The sequence below is a fragment of the Canis lupus genome, chromosome 28 (assembly GCF_003254725.2).
Source record: "Canis lupus dingo isolate Sandy chromosome 28, ASM325472v2, whole genome shotgun sequence".
Lineage (NCBI taxonomy): Eukaryota > Metazoa > Chordata > Mammalia > Carnivora > Canidae > Canis > Canis lupus.
This window is the reverse complement of record NC_064270.1, coordinates 33,459,556-33,479,071: the sequence shown is the minus strand read 5'-3', so window position 1 is coordinate 33,479,071 and position 19,516 is coordinate 33,459,556. Positions and strand designations below refer to the sequence as shown.

Genomic DNA, 19,516 nt, shown 5'->3' with positions numbered 1-19,516 from the left:
GTGCACATTACAGCCCCGCCAGCTCTTCCAAGGGCCCGTGGCCACCTGCTGAATCTTGCCGGGTGAAGGGAAAACTGTGGAATTCAAACCAAGACAAACAAAGGCAGAGTTGGAATCAAAGCTTGATTCTTCTAGTTAAAGATGCAGAACATACATACCTTAATCTCAGAGTGTTGCATTTCGGCTGGGAATGGTTTAGACATGGAAGGGCAAGGGGTTGCCGGCCCCTTGAGGCTGGGGCCAGATGGATCTTGCTGTTTATAAAGGCCTCTGTCTGGTTGTTAGAATACAGGGGCACCTTGGAGTTACGGTAGGCATCTACTTAGGAATACTATTCATGCTTCTCATCTGCAGGACTCCCACAGTTGTTATTTTCAAGTGAACATCCATAATCTCGTTCCTGACATTCTTTTTATGTGTTTATGGATTCATCCATCTGTTATCGAGCTCTCTGTACTACGCACTAGGGATGCCAGGGTGGGCAAGGGGTGACTGCCTGAAAGGGAGCTTTCAGTCTGGTGGAAGAAGCCAGTGTGTTAACAGACCCACTAGCCTTGGAGATACTGCAAAGTACCTCCAAGTACCATTGACGAGGGATGGGGATAGGAGCGCTGGTAGCAGATTCTGGGATGTAGCTGTGAAAGGGGATATGGCCGGGTCACCACGGCCTAGCCAAGGTCTGCGACTAGTTCCTAATCCGGTTGATGAACAACTATAATTTGAGTTTTAATCATTTTTTTCCATTTGAAAGTCATAAAGTATAATTATTTTCATGATACTGAATAATTTATATTTTCACCAGAAATTATCCTTCCACACTGCACAGCAATTTAGTGAAACGTTAGTATACTCATAAAAGCCAATTTTTAATTTCCCTAATTTCAGAAAGTATATTAGACATATGGGTGTTACCGTTATAACCAGTGCAATGATTGAAAAGTTAATTATTCTGCTGGAGGTGAATAGATGCTGTGATGATGTGGGCAAAATACAGGCGATTAAAGATAACCCAGTGTTTTAAATTTTAATTGTTTCATAAACAACACAATTCTTGTCCTCTCCAGGGACTGTAAACGACACGTCCTTAAAGTCAGGTAGCTGTTTGACTGTGAGCTGGGAAGGCGAGGCCTGGGAGGGTTTGGCTGGTTGGCTGAATTTTTAAAAAGCAGCTGGTCTAATTAGAGCCAGATGAGCAGGGCGCTGGCGGTAGAGCCAGGCTTGTGACCCAGGACACCAAGGGGTGGGGAGACACAGCCCGGCCTGCAGAGCTGGCTTCCCGTTTGTCCGTGGAGAGCACAGGTTCTGGGTGTGGGTCTCCCCATACCCAATTCTGATGGTGGAGGAGTAAGCAGATGCGGTGCCCCAAGGAGAGGCCGTGTCCCCCACTTCTGCCCTGGAGACAGGAGGGGCTGGTGGCCGACGGGGCTGATCACTGAGGGACCTGGGGCTGGCAGTGAGGAGTGGGATTGACCCCCCGGGGAAGGAGCTCGTCCTGCAAAGAGGAGGGTCCCCTTGTGCCTTGAGATACCGAGGGTGGGGGAGAAACGCTGTGGTGCATCCATAGCCTGCGCCTCGGAGGGTGTCTCTCACTGACGCAGGAGGCGGGGTCCTCTGCAGGTTTAGGGGCTGGATGCTTCTGGCAAAGAGGAAAAGAGGAAGGACGGGGAGAGCTGTGAGCTCTCAACTGGTGTCCAGACCTTACAGAATTTAACAGTCCCTCTTGGTGTTGCTGGCACTTTCTCCACCAGGGGGTGGTAGAGTCGGTGGCGGTGCTGCTGGGGCGGGTGGGGGGGCGGGTAGGGAGTGGGGGGTGTCCAAGGACAAGGACATTTTGGGACCTGGTAGGACCCAGAGCGCATTCGGAAGGAAGGGTGTGAGGTTCAGCTCCAGGGCTGGCGGGGGGAGGAATCCCAGGCAGGAGGGCTGATGGCCTGGAAGTAAAGGGCGAGTTCCAGGAGCCATGGGTGGAGGGAGGGGGCAGAGGATGTGACATAGCCTGGCCTGGTCATCTGAAGACTCCACAGAGCCAGTAGAGGTGATGGCCTGGGCTCCAGGGCTCCGGGTGGTGCGCGGAGGGGCAGACAGGAGCAGACGGCTGCAAACCTTGAGGCTGCGGGGTTGGTCCTCGGGGCTGTCCCTGTCGGGAGCATCCCCAGGACATGCTGGACCCTAGCTCAGGAGAGGTGGGGGGACAGCTGAGGCGACGGTGGGGTCTGGTGAGGAGTGAAATGCAGGTAAGAAGATGCAGAGGTGAACAGAGACGCCGCTGGAGGGTGTTCATCCATCCAGACACGGGGGTGCACCTGCCAGGCCCAGGGTTCTGGGCCTCTGGCTCCCCCATGGGAGGGGCTCCCCCAGGGTCCCCCTTCCTCTCCAAGTCATCTGGTTCCCTGCCTTCATGGCTCTCTCACCCCCCCTTCCCCTGCCACCTCCCAGAATGCATGGCGGCAGCCCACCGGGGTGCAGAGGGAAGGGGCGCCCGGAGGCCCCTGGAGCAGAGCCCGAAGGGAGGCTGGCTGGCACCTCATCCCTCATCTCCTGCTGAGTGTGTGTGTGTGTGTGTGTGTGTGTGTGTGTGTGTGTGTGTGTTTCCAGGACGCGTGATGCTGCGTCTCCTCACTTGCTGACCACACGAGATGTTTGCCACCTGCGGGGGGGCTGGGAAGACAAGCTTCCAAACTCCTTTCTAACTTCTTTGAAAACAGACAGTCTTTGAATTGCTGAGTTTGGCACGAAATGCAGAGGGTTTTAATGAAAACCTCTGCAAGTTCAAGTCCGTCCTTTCTTCGTGTTATGTTTTCACAATGCAGGGAGGGTTGTGTGAAATGAAACAAAACTCTCGCTCATGCCCTGCACGGCTCATACTTGGTGGTCGGCATATGCCAGTGACTAAGAAAGAAGCTCTCAGAAGGTAAAATCTTTGCAATGGAAACAACTCCAGAGCTCCTTCCTGGGGATGGAACTTCTACCCTGCCCTACTCAGGAGTCCTCGTTCTCTAGCTGCGACTCCTCAGGAAACCCCCCAGGAGGCTGCTGGGTACAGCCCATCTTATCTCCTCTATTTCCTGGTGGAGGAAGCCCTGCCTGTAGCGGTTGGCCCCTCCCCTGCTTAGCTCACATGAGGCTTCCACCCCTGGACCCACATGGCCTTTGTGGATTGGCTCCCACTGTTTGATTCATTCCTTTTGCTCTTTGCACCCCTAGCAGGAGCATCCTCTTTGTTCCACAGATAAAGCAAGCATGCTCCTGCCTCAGGGCCTTTACACTTGCCATTCTGTCTGAAAGCTCAACCTTCTTGCATCCAGAGGTTTTCTTCTCACTATTCTTTTGAGACTCACTCTCAGTTGCTCTATGTCCTCCCTTGGCTTTATTTGATTACTTCTTTGTTGGCGCTTGCACCGATATCACTCCCAGGCAGCAGGCAGGACCTAGCTCTTGTTTGCCACTGAACCCCGGATGCTAGATAGTTCCCTCCGCAGGGAAAGTCTCTGTGACCGCCCTCCTGCTGCATCATTCAGAACTGTTGAGACCACGTGCTGACTCTCTGCTCTCTGGACGCTGGACAGCTGCCCCCTGCCAGAAGGCACCCAGAGGAGGGGGCCTTTGGTGCACAGACCCCTGAGACGCCATTTGTCACACCCTCTGGGGATGCAGCTCTCCCAGGCCTTTGCTGTCCTTCCTTCTCAGATGGCCAGGTCCTCAGCTGGGAGGGCGGACAAGAGCACAGCTTCCAGGGTGAGACAGGGACTCCAGACTTCCTAGGTGCATGGCCCAGCCTACATTTCTGAGCCTTTCTGTGCCTCAGTTTCTTTATCTATAAAATGTTGACTGTAGTACCTGCGGCGTCGTGTGGCTGAGTGAGCTCATACCCGCAGGCAGGTAAGCTGGTCCTTGGCACGCAGTGAGTGCCAGCTGGTCCTTCTTCTGGTCTTCTGTGGAGGCTCCTGCTCACACGCCAGCCCCGGCCCCAGCCCCTCTTTCTTCTCTTCAGCCGGCCCTCTTGGGGCACCCGGATCACGTCCCCTCCTCTCTCCGACGGCCCTCACTCCCTCTGTTTGTTCTTAGAGCCCTGAACCCAGGGGTAGCCGTCACCAGACCCGGGGGAGGTGGGTAGTCCAGCTGGGCTCCCCTCTCTTCCAGGCCTCTGCTTCCCGGTCCCTAAGGAGAGGTGATGACTCCCTCTCTCAGCTCGTTAGGAGTGTGCAGCGAGGCACCGATGGAAACACGGGCACTTTGGGGACACAGCAGAGATTCTGAGAGCTGTGGCTACTCTTCTTTATAAGGTGGCCTCTGTGGGGATCCCTGGGTGGCTCAGCAGTTTGGCGCCTGCCTTCGGCCCAGGGCGTGATCCTGGAGTCCCGAGATCGAGTCCTTGCACAGGCTCCTTGCACAAAGCCTGCTTCTCCCTCTGCCTGTGTCTTTGCCCCCCCTCCGTCTCTCATGAATGAATAAATAAAATCTTAAAAAAATAATTAAAGTGGCCTCCCCACCCAACCCTCCCCTTGCTCAGAGCCCCCTCCCCTCGCCATTCAGAGCTTGAACCTCCCAGGAAGGACTAGAACTGGAACCACCCCATTGCAGTGAAGAAGTAGAGCCTGACGTTTTGTGAAAATGTTCCCGTGACACGCCTGTGTTTTGTTGATGTTAATTTGGCCAGCAGGAAATTCCTTTAAATAAAATCACATTTATTCCCTCTACCGAGTCCCCCCCACAAAGTGCTCTCTGTAAGCCTGTCGGGAAGGTCCCTTCTTGTCCCCACTGTGTGCATGAAGAAGCGGAGTTTCAGAGAGCACGAGTAACTCGATTGTCTCTCTGCCTCAGAGTGAATATACGTGTGTTCTCTGCACCCCACCGCCTCCCACTATTGCTCATGATTTTCTCCCGTACCTAGAGGCCTCGAGCCCCATGAGTGGTCTGATGTGTGTGCTCCTGCTGGTGGAGGCGGGGGCTGATGGGCACGGCTGGCTGCGCCCAGGCCCACCTGCCCATCAGACATCGCAGGCACGGTGCCAGGGCCCTTGTGACCTTCAGGGGCCTGTGAAACTGTTTAACCTCTTCCACAACCTGAATAAAAAAAAAGTGAACTTTTTGGTTGAAGAACACATTTTAATATATAATGTTAATTTGTTCAAATTTATACTAATGCAGTCAACAAATGGTGATTTTTTTGGGGGGGTCCTGCTGATTTATTCATTGAACAAATGTTGTGTTTTTTTTAATTTTTTTAAGGGAAGGAGTGGTCTGTGGTCAGGAGAATAGTGGCCTGCACAGATATTTATGTCCTAGCCCCAAGAATCTATGAACATGCTAGGTTTCATGATAAAGGGGCCTCAAGGTTGCACGTGGAATTAAGATTGCTGATCTGCTGATCCTGAAATAATAGAGAGATGACCCTGGGTTGTCTGGGTGGGATCAGTGTAGATACAGGATCCTTAAAAGTGGGAGGGAGAGGGACAAGAGACAGCCAGGGGGATGGCAGCTGTTGCTGGCTTTGGGGCTGGAGGAAAGGGCCCTGAGCAGGGAATGAGGGCGGCCTCTAGAAGCTGCTCCCTAGAGCTTCTGGAAGAGGCACAGCTCTGCTGACACCTTGATCTCAGGACTTCTGACCTCTAAAACCGTAAGATAATAAATGGGTACTGTTTAAACCACTAAGTCTGCAGGGATTTTACAGCAGCCATAGGAAACTCATAGCACCCACAAAGGCAGAAGTTTCTAGGGCCCCTGAAAGCCCTCACATGGCCTGGCTGCCCCACAGCTTTGCTCTGTGATGCAAGGTCATGCCGTGCTAGAGCGTGCCAGCTGCAGGTTGCACCTGCCAGGTAGCTCCTGCTCAACACACATTTTACCTGAACGGAACTGGGGCCAATTCTCTTCTCTCTCTCTTTTAAGATTCTTGTGAGCCATTTCTTTGGTTCCTTTTTTTCCCCTGGTCTCTTGAGTGACTCTTTCAGATTTAAAGGACTTTAAATATCTTCCTTTTACCTTTAGCTCTCTGCAGTGGAGCTCCTTCACTAGGAATTGCCTTATCCTTTACCCAAATTTATTGGACTTGGCCCCCAAAGTGGTATTTTTCCCCTCTTACCCTGGTAGACATTTTTTACCGGAGGTAATGGAAACTGGATAATATTTCTAAGTTTATAACATTCCCTCCTATGGTCTGCATTTTCAAAAGGCCATGGTAACTGGTCCAAAGTGAAAAATCCAATAAATCAATGGCCTGATTTTTTTTTCAGTGTCCAACATTTGTCTGTACTGAGAATATAGCAGACCCATTTAAGTGTGTGATTGATTCCAGCAGAGAGCAGAGGCGGGGTGGAGGAAGAGAATAAAGAGGATGCATTTGTGTTCCTGAGTGTTATGGGTACCATGTCTATTATAGACAAAAGGTAACACTTTTTTCCCTGCATATTTTTTCAAGATGCTACAAAGGGCAAGTTGAGACCTCGGTCTTGCCCAGTTATAGCTTGTCCACCCCCAGGATTTGAGCCTGCAAAGCTCTTTCAAGGAGGTGATGGACCGGAAGAGGAAGCTGCCAGCCTCCTCATGGTTCCAGCAGAAAATTGGCCTAAAAACTGGGAGTGATTGCTGGGCCCTTCCTTCTCTGACCAAAAAGGGATTTTACAGTGCTTTCTCTGCTTGTGTGAGAAAGTGGACAATACTCAGGGCTATTCACAGCTGGGGTGGTGGACTTTAGTTGACTGACTTTGCTCATTCTCCATATCTGGTGGTTTTTCCTGAAGCCCATGGTGGTTGTTGGTGAGGATTTCGGGAGATTCTCTCCTGTGATGTGGACGGAGAGAAGAGTCTGACCAGCAAGACCAAGTGTCATGAAACTCCATTGTGGTAGGCCTCCAGTGGGTGCCTCAGATCTTACCCTGTGTCCACCCAAAATTAGTTCTTTGACTCTGATTTGAGCTACTCATGTTTTTCCCAGTTATTCCCTTTCTTGTCACTTTGACTTTTGCTGTACAAAACCTGAATTCTTGTGTGGCTGATATAACCAGTCCCTGAAGGTTTATGTCATACTTGGAAAGGCATCCTCCCTTCTGAGGATGTCAGTAATTTCCCCCATATTTTCTTCAAACACTTTTATGGTTTTGACTTCTACGTTGAAATCTTTGAACTGTTGTGTTTCGGAATGTGTATCGACGTAGGCGTAATAGACCAAACTCATTCTCCAGTGGCCACTAGGATGTTCCAACGTTATTTTTTTCCCATATCTTCTTCACCTGCTGTGGCCTGAATGTTTGTGTCCTCTCAAAGTTTGTATGTTAAATCCTAATAATTGATGCGGTTGTATTTATGGGTAGAGCCCTTGGGAAACAGGCCATGAGGGTGAAGCCCCCATGATTGGGATTATAAGAGAGGCCCAACCAAGCTTGCTAGCCCCTTCTGCCATGGGAGGTTGTAAGGAGAATCTGAAACCACCTGGCACCCTGTGACCCTCTCAGATCTCCCAGCCTCCAGAACCGTGAGAAATGAGTTGCTTTTATTTATAAGCCATCCAATCTAGTGTTTGGTTATAGCAGCCCACAGGGACTCAGACCCCAACTGAAGAGCCTCCAACTTGATATTCTAAATTCCTGTCTATCATAGAGTTTATAAATTCTAGGTATATCCTTTGTCAAGATACATGGTTTGCAAATATTTTCTCCTAGCCTGTAGTTTATTTTTTAATCTTTTCCACATTGGCTTCATGTTAACCTCTTAGGGAAAAATATTTTAATTTCAATCAAGTCTACTTTATTGATTTTTTTTCCTTTATAGGTTGTATTTTTAGAGTCCTGTCTGAGAACTCTCTACTAAGTTCTAGATTCCAAAGACTTTCTTGTATATTACCTTTTAAGGTTTTATAGGTTTACGTTTTATGCTTAAATGTATGATCTATTTTGAATTAATAACTAAACTGTTAGGTTTGGTGGGGTTTAATGAGATATCTCATTAAACCTAATGCTGTATAATTGTGTATAGATACATTACTGCTTCCTCACCAAATCTTGAACAGACTCTTTCCCTATCATAAAATCACTTTTGCACCTTTGTTGAAAGTCAGTTGGCCATGGGACACCCACTGGTTCAGTCAGTAGAGCATGGGATTCTTGAGCTTGGGGTTGTAAGTTTGAACCCTACATTGGAGATAGAGATTACTTAAAATCTTAAAGAAAAAGGTGATTGGCCATATTTGTGTGAGTTTATTTCTGTGTTCTCTTCTTATGTTCCACAGATCTGTGCGTCTGTCCTTCCACCCATACTGCATAGTCTTTATTAGTGTAGCTATATGATGTCTTGAAACAGAGGAGATGCATTTCTCTCACATTCTTCCTTTTCAAAATGGTTTAAGCTATTCTAGTTCCTCTGCCTTCCTATATTACTTTTAGAATAATATTGTTTATATCTATAAAAATCTTAAGAGGATTTAACAGGAATTGCATTAAATCTATCTATTGGGGAAAATTGACAGTTTCACCACACTGAATCTTCTAATCCTACAAACAGGGAATGTTTTCTCATTTACTTAGAATTCTTTGATCTCCTTCATCAGTATGGTTTATGGTTTCTAGTATACAAGCCCAGTGCGTGTTTTGTTAGATTTATACCTAAGAAATTCATCTTTTTTGAGCAAATGTGAGTGGTATTGTTTGCTAATATTTTATTTAGGATTTTTGCATCAATATTCATATATAACATTAGGTTAAAGTTTCCTTTGTGTGAGCAATCTGTTGATTTTTGGTATCAAATCTTCTGAGTGATGGAGGGAAGATTTCCTTGCTTTTTTAAATGCTCTGAGTTCATCCAGGCATGTGCTTTCAGTGGGGCTGGTGAGAGCTTTTGTATGACTGCATCTCTTTCTGCACTGGTGCTCAGGCTATTTAGATTTTCTGTCTCTTTAGTCTATTTTGATAAATTCTGTTGTCCTAGAAAATTGGTATTTTGAAATATATTCATATTTGATTCAGCAAAATTGTTTTAGGATTCATTTCTTCTGGTCAGTGATTATTTTCTCATGATGTTGAAGTATTTGTACATTTCCTTTTTTTATTTCACTAGAATATCTAATGCATTGTCTATTTTACCATTTGCCCCTCCTTTTTTAAGAAAAGATTTATTTATTTTGAAGAGAGAGAGAGAGTGTGTGCACACACATGCACATGAGTGGGAAAAGAGGCAGAGAGAGAGAATCTTCAAGTAGACTCCCCACTGAGCATGGAGCCTGACACGGGGCTCAATATCATGACCCTGAGGTCACAGCCTGAGCAGAAACCAAGATTTGGATGCTCAACTGACTAAGCCACCAGGTGCCCCTTTCCCTTCCCTTTTTAAGAACAGCATTCCTTGGAATTATTGATTAGTTCTGCTATTTTTCTGTTTTTGAATTCATTAATTTCTTTAGATTGATTCTTTTCTTTTATTTTGTTTAGATTTATTATCCCATAACTTTCTGAGTTGGATTCTTCATTCATTCATTTATTTTTCTCCCTTTTATTGAGTGATGTCACTTGGTAAGGCTGAGAGGCCTCTGCTAAGTACTGCTTACCTCTCTCCTTGTGGTGCTGACATATGATGTTTATTACTACTGTTTCCTAGATGTTTTTAGTCTTGATTTTGGTTTTCTCTTGGGTCTAAGATTGTTTAGGAGACTGATTTACATTTCTTGGGGCAAGAGGGTTTTGGATTTTTAATTTTGTACATTTCTCATTGCATCAGAGAATATTGTCTGTATGTTTTAATTTCTTGGTATTTGAGAAGTTTCTTTTGGGATCTAAAATAAGGATAGGATTTTTTTTTTTGAAAGCTCCATGACTAATGGATATTTTTATTTTCAGACTACAGAGAATACATGTATAGCCATTAGATTTACCTTATTAATTATGGCGCTTAATCTCCTTCCTGCTGATGATCCTTCATGACCGAGGGAGACTGCCTGTCTCCCTCCTGTGGCTCCTGTAATTTGTTTCATTAATGTTGGTGCTAAGTTTTAGTGCATAGAGATGCATAACTACTCAACACCCTATTGTGAACTTCATCCCTTGGAATCATGTAGTGCCATTCTTTGTCTGGCTTCTTGCTTTCTTACCCCTGAATTCAGTATGCAGTTTTGACAACTGCTATCTTGACTTTCTCCAAGTTTGCATTTGCTGAGAGCCATGTGCCCCTACTTCCATTTCAACATTTCTGAATCACTCTGTGTGTTTCCTGTGTATATCCATAGAGTTGTCTTTTCTCTGATGATTAGGAAGCTCATAAGAATGTACTTCTTATGGCTCTTTCTCTGATGACAAGTTTCTATAATGCCTCTAATACAGCATTTCTTGAGGCACCGGTAATGAACACCCTGTTGTGAACAAATTATTAAATTTATGTAGTTCCCCTCCCCCTCCGCTCCTTTTGATTTTAGCTGACTTGTTATCTTGCTTACTGTTTGCCTCTGTGGGATAGATGTTCCTATACCTCTACTTCCTAGTTTATTACTTCTAATATCTTTTAATTGCCTTCTCCTTCTTTAGCTATTAAGAGCAGATGAAAAAGCACCAGGATACCTGGGTTTAGGGGTCTCATTCCACCACTGAGAACTGGGAAAGCCTCTTGAGCTTTCTGTGCCTAGTAGCACCATCTTCCCGAGGAGGCAACAATCCTGTGAGGTGTTGCCTTCTGTGCATGGGTCAGGCAGCGAACTATCCCTCTTCTAACCCCGAGCAAGTGACTGGCTTCACGTGCTTCTCCTTTCTTATCTGTAAAATGGGAATAATGATAGTACTGACCTCATAGTGTTGATTATATGGAATAAAATGACCAAGAGAGCTGGAACTGTGTCTGGCACGGAATTCATGTCTTAATTATACCCAAAGATTCTGGTTCCCAGAACCAAATGAAGCTGGTAGTGGAAAGTGGGCATCCCAGAAAGTGTCCACACTAAATACCTCTGAGGGCTGTTAGGAAAACCATGGGGCCCTCCTCCCCCTAGAGGGCCCTTTCTGTGGCAAAAACCCCACACTAAAAATAATGGAGCTTATTTGGGAAGACTTCACAAAACCCAAGGAACGTGGAACTAAAACACAACTACAAGTGACAACAATCCTAATAAAATGTCAGCATCAGCATGTTACATCCTATATTCAAGTACATAAAGGGTATTACTTTTAGCAAAAGGGTGAAGTTAGCTTGTGAGGGTTGATGCTGCTGTGTTATGTTTAGGAGACAGGGATGGATTGGAAGTCATTGTCAGAAGATAGGGTAGAGGTTAGCAGCTGCACACTCTGGCCAGATGTTATGGGGACAGAGATTAAAGTTCTGGCTCATTATCTTCTGCTTGTTTCTTTTGCATAAAGATAGTAAATAACTGTGTGATGAGCACTTCCAAGTTAGAGCACATGGCCAAACTGAGCAGAGAGGGCTGAGAATGGGTATTTTGTGTTGGGATCCTTGGTGGCCTGCTGCATTCAGCTGAGTTAGTGTGGCTTCCATTAGGCGGCTGGGACTTGGTGGCACAAATAGTAACATGCTGGGAAACCATCGTGTATGAACCACAGTGATTTCTGCCTTCTACTGGCATTCTTCTCTCTTCTCTGCTGAGGACACACACACACACACACACACACACACACACACACTGAATATCTGTGTATAACACTTGATGTGAGAGCCTCTGTGAAGTCTAGCCAGTGGATTCTCTGTATTAGGAAGTCCATTTTGAATTGTGGTCTCAAGGCACCATTTAGGTCCAGAAAATGAATGTTTTCCCTTCATCGTCCTCTACCCAGAAGCTTCTTGTCTTTCTGGAATTTCTGGTAGGTGTCCAACCATCTCAGCAGAAATTTCCAAACCATGTTTGGTAATTTTGATTTGGGAGAAAGGAGACTTTCAAAGAGGAAAAGACATGATTCCTCGGGTTGCGTGTTTTCACGCACCGGCTTGACCTCTTCCACTTGTGTTGGCAAAGTGGCAGTCTGTGGAGTGCCTGGGTGTCATTCAGTGCTTGAAGCTGTCCAGTTTCGTTACAAAACAGTCATGATGAAAATAACTACCACATGTTGAGCTACTTCAGTAGTAAGTGCATTGTGTGTGCTAACTTGGTTCCTTACATTGCCCCTGGAAGTTAGAACTGAACAATTCACTCTTACAGAGAACTGCAAGTGTCAAAGGCAACAGAGTGAGTCTCTGTTACCATCTTTCATGCCTGGTAGGAAGGTTCCTATTTTCCTGTTAGAAAGAGAGACTTTTTGGGGAGACTTTTCATGCAATGCTAGCTTCAGCCCAGGTGGAGGGAGTGATCGAGCCCATGCTTTTTCTAAGCATTTTTTTAAAGTTAAACTCTGCTAAGTTTCAGAAGGCCACTATTTTTCTTCTTTTTAAATAACTTTCTGATCTCCAGGTTTTTTTTCAAAGTCTATTTAAAAAAATAACATTTGCGCGGCCAACAGACTGGTCAATTGGCAATACATTTAGAACACAAGGCGGGCAATAGGAAGTAAAAAGCAAAATGCTTTCCAATTTCAATCATATAAAATTCCACTGACTTGCTCTCCAGAGTAACATAGTAAAATGTGAACTCTTAAAAGAAAAATAAAAAAGAATCCTTGTTTTTTAATCCTGCTTTGAATTTATAACCAAGATGTAAATTGGCCTCAATTCTTGCCTGCGTTGATGAAAATGACCCTAAACTGGGTGGAGAAATTGAGAAAGTGCCACGGTACAACAGACATGAGAAAGAAATATGGACATTAATTTTTTTCATTAAATTTTTAACTAAAAAATCATGTGTGTAGCTTTCAAAGTCTAATAGCACTACTTATAATTAAAAATAGTAGCCTCCAGGGGCACCTGGGTGGCTCAGTTGGTTAAGTGTTCGACTCTTGATCTCAGCTCAGGTCTTGATCTCACGGTTGTGAGTTCAAGCCCTGTATTGGGCTCCACGCTGAGTGTGGAGCCTAATTAAAAAGAACATAGTAGTGTCTGTCCCATACCCTTAGTCCCAATTCCTGGTGTCCCAAGGTGACTACTACGGTAAACCCTTTAGCTGTCTCTTCTATTTTATTTATCTTAATACCTGTAATTCTGAACAAATGCTTTTAGTACTCTTGTCTGATTGTTTTATTTATTTTTTACTTTTTATGATTTTATTTATTTATTTATTTGAGAGAGAGAGAGAGCAGGAGGAGGAGCAGTGGGGGAGGGGAAGGGGGGAAGAATCTCAAGTAGACTCCCAGCTGAGCACAGAGCCAGACACAGACACAGGGCTTGATCTCACGACCCTGAGATCACCACCTGAGCCGAAATCAAGAGTTGGATGCTTAACCCACTGAGGCATCCAGGCGCCCCTCTTGCGTGATTGTTTTCAATTCGTTATTATATGTCCACTTTCTGCTATGAAAGCTGAGAATGTCTTTTATTGACCTACCTCCAACATGCATGCGCACACTCACACACACACACACACACACACACACACTCATTTTATGTGTCTCTGTGTCTCCTCCTATCCTCCCAAAGGGGTTATAGTATCAATTTTAGTTAACTCAGTATTTAATGTTTGCATCTTGTCATTGTTGAACTATTATTTATAGCTGGGTCACACGATATACTATAATTAAGTTAACTTTCTTCCATAGCTTTTTTGCTTTTCCGGGAGGTAAGAATCACTTCTTTTTAATGGTTCCTTGGTTTTCTATGTGCCTATTATCAATTCATTTCAAAGCTTTCTGATAGACCTGAAAACCTACCCTGAATACATCTATAATATCAATAATTAGTCTTTTCTTGTCCTCCTGGAGCTATCCCTCCTGGAGTCATGTGGCCTCTGCTGGCATCTGAGTTTGTCTGGTCTCTAGGCCCATGGCCGAGCTCTGTCCCGCCACTGTTCCTGCTGGAATTCTCTTCACCTGTCTTCTGGGTTGTATTCTGTGTTTCTTAGATCCCATGTCTCTCTGTTTTTCCATTTATTTTGATGGCATAGATCTTCTGGGATGGAGTTTGGGAAGTAAAATTTTGGATTCCTTGAATGTCAGAGTAGGCATTTTTGCCAACCTTACTCTTTGTTAGTAGTTTGGAAATAATTTTCCCTAACAGTTTATAATAGCTTTATTGAGAGAATAGTTCCCATACCATTTAATTCACCCATTTCAAGTGTGTGATTCACTGGTGTTTAATATATCCACCGAGTGTCATCACAATAGCCAATTTGAGAGCATTTTCATCATACTGAAAAGAAATCCCTTACTTGTCCCTCAAACCTTGGAAACGTTTTCCATTGCCTCTTTACCTTCAGTGTTATAATATATACATGTGGGGATATGCATGCTTATACATATTTTTGAATTATTTTTCCTCAATAAAGTTTTAGGGCTTTTTAAATATCCCTTGTGTTAAAAACTACCCATGTGTGCTGTGTAACTGGCACTTAACGTGACCTGGAAATATGGAAGATAGTATTTTTCAGTTTGGGGAAATTCTAATTTTTCTTCTTCCTCTTCCTCTTCCTCTTCTTCCTCCTTTTTCCTCTGCCTCTTCCAGTCCTTCCTCCTCTCCTTTTTCTCCTTCTTTTCCTCTTCTTCTTCATCCTCTTCCTCTACTCTTCTTCTCCTCCTCTTCCTTCTCCTCCTCCTTCCTCTTCTTCCTCTTCTTCTACTTTTCCTCTCCTTCTCCTCCTTCTACTTCTCCTGCTCCTCCTCCTCTTTCTCCTTCCTCTTCCCCCTCCTCCTCTTCCTTTTCCTCACCTTCTCCTCTTTCTTCTCTCAATTTTCTCCTGCCAACTTTCCTGACATTACTATTATTTGCGTGGTGAATCTCTTGCATTAATTTTTTTCTGTCTGACTTAAAATGCTAACCAGTTTTTGCCTGGTCACCTCCTTTCCATCCTTCATATTTCAGCTCACACACCACTTTCCAGGAACACTTCTCTTGTCTAGCCCTAGGCACAGTCAGCCCATCCCTATCCCCTCCCCCATTTATAAACTCGCTGTTTCCTCTTTGAATAACATCACAGTTACAGTTCAGTAATTCATTGTATAATTAGTTACCCAACCCCTGTCTTTCACATTAGACTGAGCTCCCTGAGACGAGGGGCCAGGTTTGTGTTGGGATTCCCTCTGCCCCAGCGCCCAGCACAGCTTCCCTCTACCTGGTGCTGACAAATATCTGGCGCGTGAGTGAAAAAGGTGGCTTCTATGCTAGGATGAACAAGATTGGAGCTGAGATTGGCTCAGCTTATAAAGACAAGTCTCAGTCAGCAGGAAAACAATGTTTACCCTGTCCTGGGGCTGCCTGGAACATTTGGGAGAAAACCAGGTCTGTACAGTGAATAATTATTTATCGCACAAGGCTGTCAGGCAGCTGAGCAGTGTTCTGTGAGGTCACTGCAGTCCCCACCTCCTTCATGGGTTGTGTGTTTGTTTCTGAGTCCTTTAGGAGTCCTTTAGGAGCTGGTGGAGGAAGATTGTATCACGTGATACCCATCTTGATAGTTCAACTGTCAGAAGCCCCTGAAAACTCTGTGCCTTAGTTTCCTCACTAATTAATTGCCAGTAACACTTATCCCTTCCTCAAAATGGGTTTGAACAAAGCAAATGGAGAATTACCATGTTGTCTTTGAATTGTCAGATTGGGGTGTCTGAACTCTGAATTCTAGTTACTGATGGCACCTTGGACTGGAGACCACTTTGCTAGGGAGTCTGTCCTGTGGATTTTAGGATGTTCTGTGGCACTCCTGGCCTCTGCCCACTAGAGGGCCCCCTGGTAGCACCTTACTTGGCACCCTAACCCCCCCAGTCATAAAAATCGGAAATGTCTCCAGACATTGCCAAATGTCCCTTGGGTCAAAATCACCCCTAGTTGAGAAACATTGTTATACACGTGGACATGGGTTTTTTTCTAGTCAAATACAACTGGTGACAGTGCAGGGCCAGTTGGCATTCCCCAGTGTAGGAGAGACACACTTATGTAGTTGGAGTACTCAGAAGAGCATATCAAGCATTGGGCTGGATTTGGAAAGTTTTCAGAAATCTCCCATGGCCAGTAAAATGACCTATTTGATCTTGCCAGTTGGGCTTATGATAGGGAAAAAACCAGAAGCTTCTGATACTGTGTTGAAGAAGCCAAATGTTCTGAGAAGTATCAGTAACATAAACTATGGTAAGTGGACTGTGACATCCAACATTGATTTGTCAGTTCGGAAGGAATTTCCTTAGTGTATGTTTGAATTCTACTGTCCACTCTGGGACACAGACTGGTTTGTTGAGGGTAGACAGTGACTTAGATTTCTGTGGCTGCCATTTTCTGGCCAATCCCTGAGCTTCTGATTCATTGCATAGAATTAGACAACCATTGTTTTATCCTGCTGGGACCAAAGTGGTAGGACATGTGTGAGACCCACAAGCCTAGAGAAGGAGAGAAAGGGTCTGAAATGAGTCTAGGAATGGAGCTAGAATCTGAGTGGAGCTCTTGTGGTAGACAGATGTTCCTCCCACAAGATGTCCACATTTTAATCCCTGGGACATGAGAATACACAATCTTATTTTAGATGGCAGAAGGGGACTTTGCAGTTGTGATTAAGTTATAGACTTTTGAGTTATCGAGAGGATCCTGGACTATGGGGGTGGCCTCCAGAAGCTGGGCAAGGCAAAGGGACAGATTCTTTCCTAGGGCCTCCAGAAAGGGAACCAGCCCTGCTGACACCTTGTTCTTAGCCCAGTGAGACTTCTATCCTACAGAAGTGTGAGATGATAAATGTGTGTTGTTTTAGGCCACTAAATTTGTGGTAATTCATTTCACCAGCCATTGGAAATTCACATATCTCTCAAAGTCTTTAGAAATAAAAATAAGAGTCTATAAAGCCCAAAGCAGGGTACTTTAGGAACAGATATCCTGCGGCAAGCACTGATCCTGTTTCACATGGTAATCCATGGCCTGTGAGAGGAGTGTGTGTTTTTGTGTGTGTGCATATGTGTGTGTGGGTGCATGTTTACACTGGCCAAAATACAGAGCCTGGCAGGATGCAGACATGACCTACCCTAAGCAGAAACTCAAATCCCAGCTTACCTGGAAGGGCTTATATTCGACTACTTATAGCACCACATCCACACATCTCTATTCTACTTTAGTGCTTACATATTTTTTTGTCTGGTCCTATTATTATTATTATTTTTAAATTTATTTTATTTTTTAAATTTAAATTTTTTTTTTTTTGAGAGAGAGAACATGGGGAGGAGGGGCAGAGGGAGAGGGAGAGAGAGAGAATCTTAAGCAGGCTCCACACCCAACACAGAGCCTGATGTAGGACTCAGTCTCACAAGTCTGAGATCATGGCCTGAGCTGAAATCAAGAATTGGGCACTTAACTGACTGAATGACCCAGGTGCCCCATGATCCTATTATCTTTATCAGGAGGTTTGAAAGAAGATGAGATTATATTTGTAGTACATCTGCTATATTTCTGAGTACTAGAGTTGAGATACCTATATACATATATAAACTCATTTAATCTTCACAAGTGCCAGACCTTGTAATATAGTAAATGCTGACCTGCCTTCTCTCTGCACTCAGTTTTGCTGGAAAACACAATGAAAATTGTAGGATTGGGGAGACCAGGCTGTCCTGTTTCTTTTGGCTGTTATCAAATATCCCTATAGTAATGGTAGTCATATCTGTTTCCCAATCCACCTGCTTTCCTCAAGCTGCAGTGGGGAATTTGGCTACTGGCTGGCCAGGCACTTGATTATCGGCCCTCAGCAGACTTAGGTTGCTTGGTGGGGCCAATAGTGCTTTCTAACACTTGCCTTTGCCTTGCTGTTCCTTGCCTGGTTCCAGGTACATCAGTCTGGACTGGAGATTCTCTCCCCTTATGACACATACTTTATTGAAGTCAAAAGATGTAGCCAACCCACTTCAGTACCCTTATCATGGCTATTTTGTCTGGACCTGTGGACTGAGTCACAAAACATAGCTGGCGGCAGTTTCATTGCTTTGCTCCTGCAGAACAATTGCCAGCTTTCCAGCCTGTGCTTATGCTCTCTGCCCCACTCAGACTTAGCAAGCTGCACATTTGAGGATCACTGAACCCTCGGTTAGTTTTTGAATAGGACTTCCTTGGGTGAAAATTACCAAATCCTATCTTGAGACACACTGTGTGTCTCAGGGAGCTTAAGAGCAGGGGTGGTGGTTGTGAGCTCAGGCTTCTCTGCTGGAACGTGGGGTCCATGCACTGTTGGGACACTCTCTGAGAGTCTTGATTTTGAGCTTCTCTGTGCTTCTGATTCATTATTATCTCTGTAGACTGGCCTCTGCTTTTCCAGCTACACAATGGGGAATGGGATTGCCATCAGTACTCAAGGTTTACAAATTATAATTGCAGCTATATCTTGGTTTCAAGTCCAAATTCCCAGGGAAGAATGTATTGGCCCCACTAGGGTCAAGTGTCAAGTGTTGGCAAATCAACTGGGCCAACATCATCAAGGTACTATGATCAGCCTAGTCACCATTAGGCACCATTAGGCCATTCAGCTGTGGCAAAGGTCCAGAGTCCTGCTGCCTAAAATATCTGCTCCAAAGATAATCATGTAGAAGGATATTGGCGAAAAGGTAACTCTTGAAATGATAGGGCTGAACACACAAAATAATGTGTTTAGGCAGATATATCTGTTAGGCCACTACTATTTTTGGAACACCTTCAAAGACTTGAGATTCTCATCTTTTTATTTATTGAAAACAACTCATGTTACATAAGGTTCATTAGAAAAGTTTAAGGTATAGATTTTATGTTTAGTTAATGTTTTTAAAGTTCAATTTCTTAAGTTTTGAAAGTTGTTCTGGTGGCCCTATGTCACTCTGTGTTTGCAGATAGGTTATTTGCAAGTATTGATAAATGCCAATTATAGGGTTAAGATGTAATCATTTTTGACTCAGAGCAATTACTATGCATCAGTGGACAGCTCCAGAGAACTTATTTAAATACCCCAAACATTTGGTGATTGATTTTGGAATACTGAAATCCTGTAGGTAGAACCTAGGGGAAAGAGGAGTATAAGACCAAAGGATGGAAGGCAGGAACATCCAAGTGTGAAAAAACAGAAATATGAGGTATCTGACCCTTTCCTCTTGACCTGTCCAGTTAGCAGCCATCTCCTTAAAGAGAAACTTGGCTTATTCTTCTTAGTTAAAGTAAGAGCCTGCGTGTAGAAGCATGTTGTAAACTGAATTTTTATTAAGAAATGCTAGTATAGTTGTTCTTTCAAAAAAGAAAAAACTGTGTATTTATATGAAATTACAAGGGCAAAGATTTTCTTTTTTTTTCCTTAAAAATCCGTTCATGATTTTTGTGAAAGATGTGAAGCATAAGGTCCATTTCAGTTTCTTTTAATATTAATATCCAGTTGCCTTGAGACCATTTATTTAATAATTCATTTATTTCCCACTGAAATGCAAGACATTTGTATTATTTACATATGTGCATGGGTCTGTTTCTGGGCTGTCAGTTTTGTTCCATTTATAAATTTGTCTATATGTCCATCATTATTACACTATCTTAA

The 19,516-nt window shown here is 44.4% G+C and overlaps 1 protein-coding gene across 1 annotated transcript in view; it reads left to right on the top strand.

Annotated features, from left to right (window-relative positions):
* The window catches only part of CPXM2 (carboxypeptidase X, M14 family member 2), a 127,943-nt gene that overhangs the window by 56,102 nt on the left and 52,325 nt on the right, over positions 1 to 19,516 (top strand). The gene's annotated exons all lie outside the window — the stretch shown is intronic.